This window comes from Denticeps clupeoides, chromosome 1 (assembly GCF_900700375.1).
Source record: "Denticeps clupeoides chromosome 1, fDenClu1.1, whole genome shotgun sequence".
Classification (NCBI taxonomy): domain Eukaryota; kingdom Metazoa; phylum Chordata; class Actinopteri; order Clupeiformes; family Denticipitidae; genus Denticeps; species Denticeps clupeoides.
This window is the reverse complement of record NC_041707.1, coordinates 19,694,334-19,706,391: the sequence shown is the minus strand read 5'-3', so window position 1 is coordinate 19,706,391 and position 12,058 is coordinate 19,694,334. Positions and strand designations below refer to the sequence as shown.

Below are 12,058 nucleotides of genomic sequence, written 5' to 3'. Positions count from 1 at the left end.
GAAAAGGTACTCCAAATGAAGGCACCGCTGGGATTCGAACCCAGGATCTCCTGTTTACTAGACAGGCACTTTAACCAACTAAGCCACGGCGCCAAAGTCAGTGGAAGGGTTAAGAAATTTTAGAAAAAATTGTCCAAACGCAAGCACCACCGGGGTTCGAACCAAAGCTCTCTTGTTTACTAGACAGGCACTTTAACCAACTAAGCCATAGCACCAAAAGCACTGTAAACACTATATACATAGAGCGCTGTATTTGCTTTTAACAATATTGGCTTCACAAGGTCTTACTTGAAAGATTCAGTAATTTTAAGAAAAGTTACTCCAAATGAAGGCACCGCTGGGATTCGAACCCAGGATCTCCTGTTTACTAGACAGGCACTTTAACCAACTAAGCCACGGCGCCAAAGACAGTGGAAATGTTTTCTTATTTCATCATGGAGAGCTTTGCATGCTCACTCTACCCTGGAAGGTGGTCCCTTTTTAAACAACTAAGGTACAGTACTGAAACAACTGCAAGATTTATCTTTCTTTTCTTGCTTATAACAGTATTAGCTTCACAAGGTCATGTTTGAAAGGTTCAGCAATTTTAAGAAAAATTTGTCCAAACGCAGGCACCACTGGGATTCCAACCCAGGATCTTGTGTTTAATACACTGGTGCTTTAACTAAACAATCCAAGCCAAAAAATGCTCAATTGCTTGTATATTATTTGGTCGGTGGAAAGCTGTTGGTTTTCTATGGAGTTCAAGGCCTATTGCAATTCTAACATATTGTATAGAATTTTTTTTTTTAAATAAATGAAGGCACCACTGGGATTCGAACCCAGGATCTCCTGTTTACTAGACAGGCACTTTAACCAACTAAGCCATGGCGCCAAAGTTAGTGAAGGTGTTACCTTAATTCCTCAAAGAGAGCTGTGCATGCTCACTCTACCCTGGAAGTGGGTCCCTCTCTGTAGCACTCCTTCCCAATGTTTGTTCCTTTCTTTTTTCTCTCTCTCCTATAGTTTTTTTTGTGTCTGGAGTTTTTCTTTGTGTGCAGTAGGGTCAAGTGTGCGGGCTGTCAACTAAAGGTCCTGTCAAACCCCATTGAGACATACTGTATGTAATTTTGTGCTATGTAATAAGTAAATGTTGCTTTTGTTTTGGTTATAATAGTATAAGGTTCACATTGTTTCTTTGAAAGATTCAGCAATTTCAAGAAAACTTACTCAAAATGAAGGCAGCACTAAAATTCAAACCCAGTATCTCCTGTTTACTAGACAGGCACCTTAACCAACTAAGCCAGGGCACCAAAAAGGCGGTAATAGTTATATACATATAAAGCTGGTTATAACAGCATTAGCTTCAAATCCCAGCGGATTATTTGAAATAATCAGCAATTTTAAGAAAAGTTACTCCAAATGAAAGCACCGCTGGGATTCGAACCCAGGATCTCCTGTTTACTAGACAGGCACTTTAACCAACTAAGCCACGGCGCCAAAGTCAGTGGATGGGTTTCCACGATTAAGAAATTTTAGAAAAAATTGTCCAAACGCAAGCACCACCGGGGTTCGAACCAAAGCTCTCTTGTTTACTAGACAGGCACTTTAACCAACTAAGCCATAGCACCAAAAGCACTGTAAACACTATATACATAGAGCGCTGTATTTGCTTTTAACAATATTGGCTTCACAAGGTCTTACTTGAAAGATTCAGTAATTTTAAGAAAAGTTACTCCAAATGAAGGCACCGCTGGGATTCGAACCCAGGATCTCCTGTTTACTAGACAGGCACTTTAACCAACTAAGCCACGGCACCAAAGACAGTGGAAATGTTTTCTTATTTCCTCATGGAGAGCTTTGCATGCTCACTCTACCCTGGAAGGGGGTCCCTTTTTAAACAACTAAGGTACAGTACTGAAACAACTGCAAGATTTATCTTTCTTTTCTTTTTTCTTGCTTATAACAGTATTAGCTTCACAAGGTCATATTTGAAAGGTTCAGCAATTTTAAGAAAAATTTGTCCAAACGCAGGCACCACTGGGATTCCAACCCAGGATCTTATGTTTAATACACTGGTGCTTTAACCAAACAATCCAAGCCAAAAAATGCTCAATTGCTTGTATATTATTTGGTCGGTGGAAAGCTGTTGGTTTTCTATGGAGTTCAAGGCCTATTGCAATTCTAACATATTGTATAGAATTTTTTTTTTTTAAATAAATGAAGGCACCACTGGGATTCGAACCCAGGACCTCCTGTTTACTAGACAGGCACTTTAACCAACTAAACCATAGCACCAAAAGCACTGTAAACACTATATACATAGAACGCTGTATTTGCTTTTAACAACATTGGCTTCACGAGGTCTTACTTGAAAGATTCAGTAATTTTAAGAAAAGTTACTCCAAATTAAGGCACCGCTGGGATTCGAACCCAGGATCTCCTGTTTACTAGACAGGCACCTTAACCAACTAAGCCAGGGCACCAAAAAGGCGGTAATAGTTATATACATATAGAGCTGGTTATAACAGCATTAGCTTCAAAAGGTCTTATTTGAAATAATCAGCAATTTTAAGAAAAGTTACTCCAAATGAAGGCACCGCTGGGATTCGAACCCAGGATCTCCTGTTTACTAGACAGGCACTTTAACCAACTAAGCCACGGCGCCAAAGTCAGTGGAAGGGTTTCCACGATTAAGAAATTTTAGAAAAAATTGTCCAAACGCAAGCATCACCGGGGTTCGAACCAAAGCTCTCTTGTTTACTAGACAGGCACTTTAACCAACTAAGCCATAGCACCAAAAGCACTGTAAACACTATATACATAGAGCGCTGTATTTGCTTTTAACAATATTGGCTTCACAAGGTCTTACTTGAAAGATTCAGTAATTTTAAGAAAAGTTACTCCAAATGAAGGCACCGCTGGGATTCGAACCCAGGATCTCCAGTTTACTAGACAGGCACTTTAACCAACTAAGCCACGGCACCAAAGACAGTAGAGTAGTTTTCTTATTTCATCTTGGAGACCTTTGCATGCTCACTCTACCCTGGAAGGGGGTCCCTTTTTAAACAACTAAGGTACAGTACTGAAACAACTGCAAGATTTATCTTTCTTTTCTTTTCTTGCTTTTAACAGTATTAGCTTCACAAGGTCATATTTGAAAGGTTCAGCAATTTAAAAAAAAATTTGTCCAAACACAGGCACCACTGGGTTTCCAACCCAGGATTTTGTGCTTAATACACTGGTGCTTTAACTAAACAATCCAAGCCAAAAAATGCTCAATTGTTTGTATATTATTTGGTCGGTGGAAAGCTGTTGGTTTTCTATGGAGTTCAAGGCCTATTGCAATTCTAACATATTGTATAGAATTTTTTTTTTTTAAATAAATGAAGGCACCACTGGGATTCGAACCCAGGACCTCCTGTTTACTAGACAGGCACTTTAACCAACTAAGCCACGGCGCCAAAGTGAGTGGAAGAGTTTCCACGATTAAGAAATTTCAGAAAAAATTGTCCAAACAAAAGCACCAATGGGGCTCGAACCAAAGATCTCCTGTTTACTAGACAGGCACTTTAACCAACTAAGCCATAGCACCAAAAGCACTGTAAACACTATATACATAGAGTGCTGTATTTGCTTTTAACAACATTGGCTTCACAAGGTCTTACTTGAAAGATTCAGTAATTTTAAGAAAAGTTACTCCAAATGAAGGCACCGCTGGGATTCGAACCCAGGATCTCCTGTTTACTAGACAGGCACCTTAACCAACTAAGCCAGGGCACCAAAAAGGCGGTAATAGTTATATACATATAGAGCTGGTTATAACAGCATTAGCTTCAAAAGGTCTTATTTGAAATAATCAGCAATTTTAAGAAAAGTTACTCCAAATGAAGGCACCGCTGGGATTCGAACCCAGGATCTCCTGTTTACTAGACAGGCACTTTAACCAACTAAGCCACGGCGCCAAAGTCAGTGGAAGGGTTAAGAAATTTTAGAAAAAATTGTCCAAACGCAAGCACCACCGGGGTTCGAACCAAAGCTCTCTTGTTTACTAGACAGGCACTTTAACCAACTAAGCCATAGCACCAAAAGCACTGAAAACACTATATACATAGAGCGCTGTATTTGCTTTTAACAATATTGGCTTCACAAGGTCTTACTTGAAAGATTCAGTAATTTTAAGAAAAGACAGTGGAGTTGTTTTCTTATTTCATCTTGGAGACATTTGCATGCTCACTCTACCCTGGAAGGGGGTCCCTTTTTAAACAACTAAGGTACAGTACTGAAACAACTGCAAGATTTATCTTTCTTTTCTTTTCTTGCTTATAACAGTATTAGCTTCACAAGGTCATATTTGAAAGGTTCAGCAATTTTAAGAAAAATTTGTCCAAACGCAGGCACCACTGGGATTCCAACCCAGGATCTTGTGTTTAATACACTGGTGCTTAAACTAAACAATCCAAGCCAAAAAATGCTCAATTGCTTGTATATTATTTGGTCGGTGGAAAGCTGTTGGTTTTCTATGGAGTTCAAGGCCTATTGCAATTCTAACATATTGTATAGAATTTTTTTTTTTTTAAATAAATGAAGGCACCACTGGGATTTGAACCCAGGATCTCCTGTTTACTAGACAGGCACTTTAACCAACTAAGCCATGGCGCCAAAGTTAGTGAAGGTGTTACCTTAATTCCTCAAAGAGAGCTGTGCATGCTCACTCTACCCTGGAAGTGGGTCCCTCTCTGTAGCACTCCTTCCCAATGTTTGTTCCTTTCTTTTTTCTTTCTCTCCTATAGTTTTTTTGTGTCTGGAGTTTTTCTTTGTGTGCAGTAGGGTCAAGTGTGCGGGCTGTCAACTAAAGGTCCTGTCAAACCCCATTGAGACATACTATATGTAATTTTGTGCTATGTAATAAGTAAATGTTGCTTTTGTTTTGGTTATAATAGTATAAGGTTCACATTGTTTCTTTGAAAGATTCAGCAATTTCAAGAAAACTTACTCAAAATGAAGGCAGCACTAAAATTCAAACCCAGTATCTCCTGTTTACTAGACAGGCACCTTAACCAACTAAGCCAGGGCACCAAAAAGGCGGTAATAGTTATATACATAGAGAGCTGGTTATAACAGCATTAGCTTCAAAAGGTCTTATTTGAAATAATCAGCAATTTTAAGAAAAGGTACTCCAAATGAAGGCACCGCTGGGATTCGAACCCAGGATCTCCTGTTTACTAGACAGGCACTTTAACCAACTAAGCCACGGCGCCAAAGTCAGTGGAAGGGTTAAGAAATTTTAGAAAAAATTGTCCAAACGCAAGCACCACCGGGGTTCGAACCAAAGCTCTCTTGTTTACTAGACAGGCACTTTAACCAACTAAGCCATAGCACCAAAAGCACTGTAAACACTATATACATAGAGCGCTGTATTTGCTTTTAACAATATTGGCTTCACAAGGTCTTACTTGAAAGATTCAGTAATTTTAAGAAAAGTTACTCCAAATGAAGGCACCGCTGGGATTCGAACCCAGGATCTCCTGTTTACTAGACAGGCACTTTAACCAACTAAGCCACGGCGCCAAAGACAGTGGAAATGTTTTCTTATTTCATCATGGAGAGCTTTGCATGCTCACTCTACCCTGGAAGGGGGTCCCTTTTTAAACAACTAAGGTACAGTACTGAAACAACTGCAAGATTTATCTTTCTTTTCTTGCTTATAACAGTATTAGCTTCACAAGGTCATATTTGAAAGGTTCAGCAATTTTAAGAAATATTTGTCCAAACGCAGGCACCACTGGGATTCCAACCCAGGATCTTATGTTTAATACACTGGTGCTTTAACCAAACAATCCAAGCCCAAAAATGCTCAATTGCTTGTATATTATTTGGTCGGTGGAAAACTGTTGGTTTTCTATGGAGTTCAAGGCCTATTGCAATTCTAACATATTGTATAGAATTTTTTTTTTTTAAATAAATGAAGGCACCACTGGGATTCGAACCCAGGATCTCCTGTTTACTAGACAGGCACTTTAACCAACTAAGCCATGGCGCCAAAGTTAGTGAAGGTGTTACCATAATTCCTCAAAGAGAGCTGTGCATGCTCACTCTACCCTGGAAGTGGGTCCCTCTCTGTAGCACTCCTTCCCAATGTTTGTTCCTTTCTTTTTTCTCTCTCTCCTATAGTTTTTTTGTGTCTGGAGTTTTTCTTTGTGTGCAGTAGGGTCAAGTGTGCGGGCTGTCAACTAAAGGTCCTGTCAAACCCCATTGAGACATACTGTATGTAATTTTGTGCTATGTAATAAGTAAATGTTGCTTTTGTTTTGGTTATAATAGTATAAGGTTCACATTGTTTCTTTGAAAGATTCAGCAATTTCAAGAAAACTTACTCAAAATGAAGGCAGCACTAAAATTCAAACCCAGTATCTCCTGTTTACTAGACAGGCACCTTAACCAACTAAGCCAGGGCACCAAAAAGGCGGTAATAGTTATATACATATAAAGCTGGTTATAACAGCATTAGCTTCAAATCCCAGCGGATTATTTGAAATAATCAGCAATTTTAAGAAAAGTTACTCCAAATGAAAGCACCGCTGGGATTCGAACCCAGGATCTCCTGTTTACTAGACAGGCACTTTAACCAACTAAGCCACGGCGCCAAAGTCAGTGGATGGGTTTCCACGATTAAGAAATTTTAGAAAAAATTGTCCAAACGCAAGCACCACCGGGGTTCGAACCAAAGCTCTCTTGTTTACTAGACAGGCACTTTAACCAACTAAGCCATAGCACCAAAAGCACTGTAAACACTATATACATAGAGCGCTGTATTTGCTTTTAACAATATTGGCTTCACAAGGTCTTACTTGAAAGATTCAGTAATTTTAAGAAAAGTTACTCCAAATGAAGGCACCGCTGGGATTCGAACCCAGGATCTCCTGTTTACTAGACAGGCACTTTAACCAACTAAGCCACGGCGCCAAAGACAGTGGAAATGTTTTCTTATTTAATCATGGAGAGCTTTGCATGCTCACTCTACCCTGGAAGGGGGTCCCTTTTTTAAACAACTAAGGTACAGTACTGAAACAACTGCAAGATTTATCTTTCTTTTCTTTTCTTGCTTTTAACAGTATTAGCTTCACAAGGTCATATTTGAAAGGTTCAGCAATTTAAAAAAAAATTTGTCCAAACACAGGCACCACTGGGATTCCAACCCAGGATCTTGTGTTTAATACACTGGTGCTTTAACTAAACAATCCAAGCCAAAAAATGCTCAATTGCTTGTATATTATTTAGTCGGTGGAAAGCTGTTGGTTTTCTATGGAGTTCAAGGCCTATTGCAATTCTAACATATTGTATAGAATTTTTTTTTTTTAAATAAATGAAGGCACCACTGGGATTCGAACCCAGAACCTCCTGTTTACTAGACAGGCACTTTAACCAACTAAGCCACGGCGCCAAAGTGAGTGGAAGAGTTTCCACGATTAAGTAATTTCAGAAAAAATTGTCCAAACAAAAGCACCAATGGGGCTCGAACCAAAGATCTCCTGTTTACTAGACAGGCACTTTAACCAACTAAGCCATAGCACCAAAAGCACTGTAAACACTATATACATAGAGTGCTGTATTTGCTTTTAACAACATTGGCTTCACAAGGTCTTACTTGAAAGATTCAGTAATTTTAAGAAAAGTTACTCCAAATGAAGGCACCGCTGGGATTCGAACCCAGGATCTCCTGTTTACTAGACAGGCACCTTAACCAACTAAGCCAGGGCACCAAAAAGGCGGTAATAGTTATATACATATAGAGCTGGTTATAACAGCATTAGCTTCAAAAGGTCTTATTTGAAATAATCAGCAATTTTAAGAAAAGTTACTCCAAATGAAGGCACCGCTGTGATTCGAACCCAGGATCTTCTATTTACTAGACAGGCACTTTAACCAAGTAAGCCACGGCGCCAAAGACAGTGGAAATGTTTTCTTATTTCATCATGGAGAGCTTTGCATGCTCACTCTACCCTGGAAGGGGGTCCGTTTTTAAACAACTAAGGTACAGTACTGAAACAACTGCAAGATTTATCTTTCTTTTCTTGCTTTTAACAGTATTAGCTTCACAAGGTCATGTTTGAAAGGTTCAGCAATTTAAAAAAAATTTGTCCAAACGCAGGCACCACTGGGATTCCAACCCAGGATCTTGTGTTTAATACACTGGTGCTTTAACTAAACAATCCAAGCCAAAAAATGCTCAATTGCTTGTATATTATTTGGTCGGTGGAAAGCTGTTGGTTTTCTATGGAGTTCAAGGCCTATTGCAATTCTAAAATATTGTAAAGATTTTAGTTTTTTTAAATAAATGAAGGCACCACTGGGATTCGAACCCAGGATCTCCTGTTTACTAGACAGGCACTTTAACCAACTAAGCCATGGCGCCAAAGTTAGTGAGGGTGTTACCTTAATTCCTCAAAGAGAGCTGTTCATGCTCACTCTACCCTGGAAGTGGGTCCCTCTCTGTAGCACTCCTTCCCAATGTTTGTTCCTTTCTTTTTTCTCTCTCTCCTATAGTTTTTTTTGTGTCTGGAGTTTTTCTTTGTGTGCAGTAGGGTCAAGTGTGCGGGCTGTCAACTAAAGGTCCTGTCAAACCCCATTGAGACATACTGTATGTAATTTTGTGCTATGTAATAAGTAAATGTTGCTTTTGTTTTGGTTATCACAGAATAAGGTTTACATTGTTTCTTTGAAAGATTCAGCAATTTTAAGAAAACTTACTCAAAATAAAGGCAGCACTAAAATTCTAACCCAGTATCTCCTGTTTACTAGACAGGCACCTTAACCAACTAAGCCACGGCACCAAAAAGGCGGTAATAGTTATATACATAGAGAGCTGGTTATAACAGCATTAGCTTCAAAAGGTCTTATTTGAAATAATCAGCAATTTTAAGGAAAATTACTCCAAATGAAGGCGCCACTGGGATTCAAACCGAGGACCTCCTTTTTACTAGACAGGCACTTTAACCAACTAAGCCACGGCGCCAAAGTCAGTGGAAGAGTTTCCACGATTAAGAAATTTCAGAAAATATTGTCCAAACGAAAGCACCGCCGGGGCTCGAACCAAAGATCTCCTGTTTACTAGACAGGCACTTTAACCAACTAAGCCATAGCACCAAAAGCACTGTAAACACTATATACATAGAGTACTGTATTTGCTTTTAACAACATTGGCTTCACAAGGTCTTACTTGAAAGATTCAGTAATTTTAAGAAAAGTTACTCCAAATTGAGGCACCGCTGGGATTCGAACCCAGGATCTCCTGTTTACTAGACAGGCACTTTAACCAACTAAGCCACGGCGCCAAAGACAGTGGAAATGTTTTCTTATTTAATCATGGAGAGCTTTGCATGCTCACTCTACCCTGGAAGGGGGTCCCTTTTTAAACAACTAAGGTACAGTACTGAAACAACTGCAAGATTTATCTTTCTTTTCTTTTCTTGCTTATAACAGTATTAGCTTCACAAGGTCATATTTGAAAGGTTCAACAATTTTAAGAAAAGTTTGTCCAAACGCAGGCACCACTGGGATTCCAACCAGTGTTCCTGTGTTTAATACACTGGTGCTTTAACCAAACAATCCAAGCCAAAAAATGCTCATTTGCTTGTATATTATTTGGTCGGTGGAAAGCTGTTGGTTTTCTATGGAGTTCAAGGCCTATTGCAATTCTAACATATTGTATAGAATATATATTTAAAAAAAAAAATGAAGGCACCACTGGGATTCGAACCCAGGATCTTCTGTTTACTAGACAGGCACTTTAACCAAGTAAGCCATGGCGCCAAAGTTAGTGAAGGTGTTACCATAATTCCTCAAAGAGAGCTGTGCATGCTCACTCTACCCTGGAAGTGGGTCCCTCTCTGTAGCACTCCTTCCCAATGTTTGTTCCTTTCTTTTTTCTCTCTCTCCTATAGTTTTTTGTGTCTGGAGTTTTTCTTTGTGTGCAGTAGGGTCAAGTGTGCGGGCTGTCAACTAAAGGTCCTGTCAAACCCCATTGAGACATACTGTATGTAATTTTGTGCTATGTAATAAGTAAATGTTGCTTTTGTTTTGGTTATAATAGTATAAGGTTCACATTGTTTCTTTGAAAGATTCAGCAATTTCAAGAAAACTTACTCAAAATGAAGGCAGCACTAAAATTCAAACCCAGTATCTCCTGTTTACTAGACAGGCACCTTAACCAACTAAGCCAGGGCACCAAAAAGGCGGTAATAGTTATATACATATAGAGCTGGTTATAACAGCATTAGCTTCAAATCCCAGCGGATTATTTGAAATAATCAGCAATTTTAAGAAAAGTTACTCCAAATGAAAGCACCGCTGGGATTCGAACCCAGGATCTCCTGTTTACTAGACAGGCACTTTAACCAACTAACCCACGGCGCCAAAGACAGTGGAAATGTTTTCTTATTTCATCATGGAGAGCTTTGCATGCTCACTCTACCCTGGAAGGGGGTCCCTTTTTAAACAACTAAGGTACAGTACTGAAACAACTGCAAGATTTATCTTTCTTTTCTTGCTTATAACAGTATTAGCTTCACAAGGTCATGTTTGAAAGGTTCAGCAATTAAAAAAAAAATTTGTCCAAACGCAGGCACCACTGGGATTCCAACCCAGGATCTTGTGTTTAATACACTGGTGCTTTAACTAAACAATCCAAGCCAAAAAATGCTCAATTGCTTGTATATTATTTGGTCGGTGGAAAGCTGTTGGTTTTCTATGGAGTTCAAGGCCTATTGCAATTCTAACATATTGTATAGAATATATATTTTTTTTTTAAAAAAGAAGGCACCACTGTGATTCGAACCCAGGATCTTCTATTTACTAGACAGGCACTTTAACCAAGTAAGCCATGGCGCCAAAGTTAGTGAAGGTGTTACCATAATTCCTCAAAGAGAGCTGTTCATGCTCACTCTACCCTGGAAGTGGGTCCCTCTCTGTAGCACTCCTTCCCAATGTTTGTTCCTTTCTTTTTTCTCTCTCTCCTATAGTTTTTTTGTGTCTGGAGTTTTTCTTTGTGTGCAGTAGGGTCAAGTGTGCGGGCTGTCAACTAAAGGTCCTGTCAAACCCCATTGAGACATACTGTATGTAATTTTGTGCTATATAAGATTTAAATGTTGCTTTTGTTTTGGTTATCACAGAATAAGTTTCACGTTGTTTCTTTGAAAGATTCAGCAATTTTAAGAAAACTTACTCAAAATGAAGGCAGCACTAAAATTCAAACCCAGTATCTCCTGTTTACTAGACAGGCACCTTAACCAACTAAGCCAGGGCACCAAAAAGGCGGTAATAGTTATATACAAATAGAGCTGGTTATAACAGCATTAGCTTCAAATCCCAGCGGATTATTTGAAATAATCAGCAATTTTAAGAAAAGTTACTCCAAATGAAAGCACCGCTGGGATTCGAACCCAGGATCTCCTGTTTACTAGACAGGCACTTTAACCAACTAACCCATGGCGCCAAAGTGAGTGGAAGGGTTTCCACGATTAAGAGATTTTAGAAAAAATTGTCCAAACGCAAGCACCACCGGGGTTCGAACCAAAGCTCTCTTGTTTACTAGACAGGCACTTTAACCAACTAAGCCATAGCACCAAAAGCACTGTAAACACTATATACATAGAGCGCTGTATTTGCTTTTAACAATATTGGCTTCACAAGGTCTTACTTGAAAGATTCAGTAATTTTAAGAAAAGTTACTCCAAATGAAGGCACCGCTGGGATTCGAACCCAGGATCTCCTGTTTACTAGACAGGCACTTTAACCAACTAAGCCACGGCGCCAAAGACAGTGGAAATGTTTTCTTATTTCATCATGGAGAGCTTTGCATGCTCACTCTACCCTGGAAGGGGGTCCCTTTTTAAACAACTAAGGTACAGTACTGAAACAACTGCAAGATTTATCTTTCTTTTCTTGCTTATAACAGTATTAGCTTCACAAGGTCATGTTTGAAAGGTTCAGCAATTTAAAAAAAATTTTGTCTAAACGCAGGCACCACTGGGATTCCAACCCAGGATCTTGTGTTTAATACACTGGTGCTTTAACTAAA

At 39.2% G+C, this 12,058-nt stretch overlaps 10 non-coding genes across 10 annotated transcripts; all 10 read right to left on the bottom strand.

Annotated features, from left to right (window-relative positions):
• Positions 1-19: 19 nt before the first annotated feature.
• Positions 20-93, bottom strand: trnat-agu (transfer RNA threonine (anticodon AGU)). The gene has a single exon. It is a non-coding gene; the product is annotated as a tRNA-Thr (tRNA).
• Positions 94-329: 236 nt separating this feature from the next.
• Positions 330-403, bottom strand: trnat-agu (transfer RNA threonine (anticodon AGU)). Its single transcript has one exon. It is a non-coding gene; the product is annotated as a tRNA-Thr (tRNA).
• A 397-nt stretch (positions 404-800) lies between these two features.
• trnat-agu (transfer RNA threonine (anticodon AGU)) lies at positions 801-874 on the bottom strand. Its single transcript has one exon. It is a non-coding gene; the product is annotated as a tRNA-Thr (tRNA).
• A 1,699-nt stretch (positions 875-2,573) lies between these two features.
• On the bottom strand, positions 2,574-2,647 carry trnat-agu (transfer RNA threonine (anticodon AGU)). Its single transcript has one exon. It is a non-coding gene; the product is annotated as a tRNA-Thr (tRNA).
• Positions 2,648-3,870: 1,223 nt separating this feature from the next.
• On the bottom strand, positions 3,871-3,944 carry trnat-agu (transfer RNA threonine (anticodon AGU)). Its single transcript has one exon. It is a non-coding gene; the product is annotated as a tRNA-Thr (tRNA).
• A 1,222-nt stretch (positions 3,945-5,166) lies between these two features.
• On the bottom strand, positions 5,167-5,240 carry trnat-agu (transfer RNA threonine (anticodon AGU)). Its single transcript has one exon. It is a non-coding gene; the product is annotated as a tRNA-Thr (tRNA).
• A 236-nt stretch (positions 5,241-5,476) lies between these two features.
• Positions 5,477-5,550, bottom strand: trnat-agu (transfer RNA threonine (anticodon AGU)). Its single transcript has one exon. It is a non-coding gene; the product is annotated as a tRNA-Thr (tRNA).
• A 1,321-nt stretch (positions 5,551-6,871) lies between these two features.
• trnat-agu (transfer RNA threonine (anticodon AGU)) lies at positions 6,872-6,945 on the bottom strand. Its single transcript has one exon. It is a non-coding gene; the product is annotated as a tRNA-Thr (tRNA).
• A 2,295-nt stretch (positions 6,946-9,240) lies between these two features.
• Positions 9,241-9,314, bottom strand: trnat-agu (transfer RNA threonine (anticodon AGU)). The gene has a single exon. It is a non-coding gene; the product is annotated as a tRNA-Thr (tRNA).
• Positions 9,315-11,718: 2,404 nt separating this feature from the next.
• Positions 11,719-11,792, bottom strand: trnat-agu (transfer RNA threonine (anticodon AGU)). Its single transcript has one exon. It is a non-coding gene; the product is annotated as a tRNA-Thr (tRNA).
• Between the last annotated feature and the right edge of the window lie 266 nt (positions 11,793-12,058).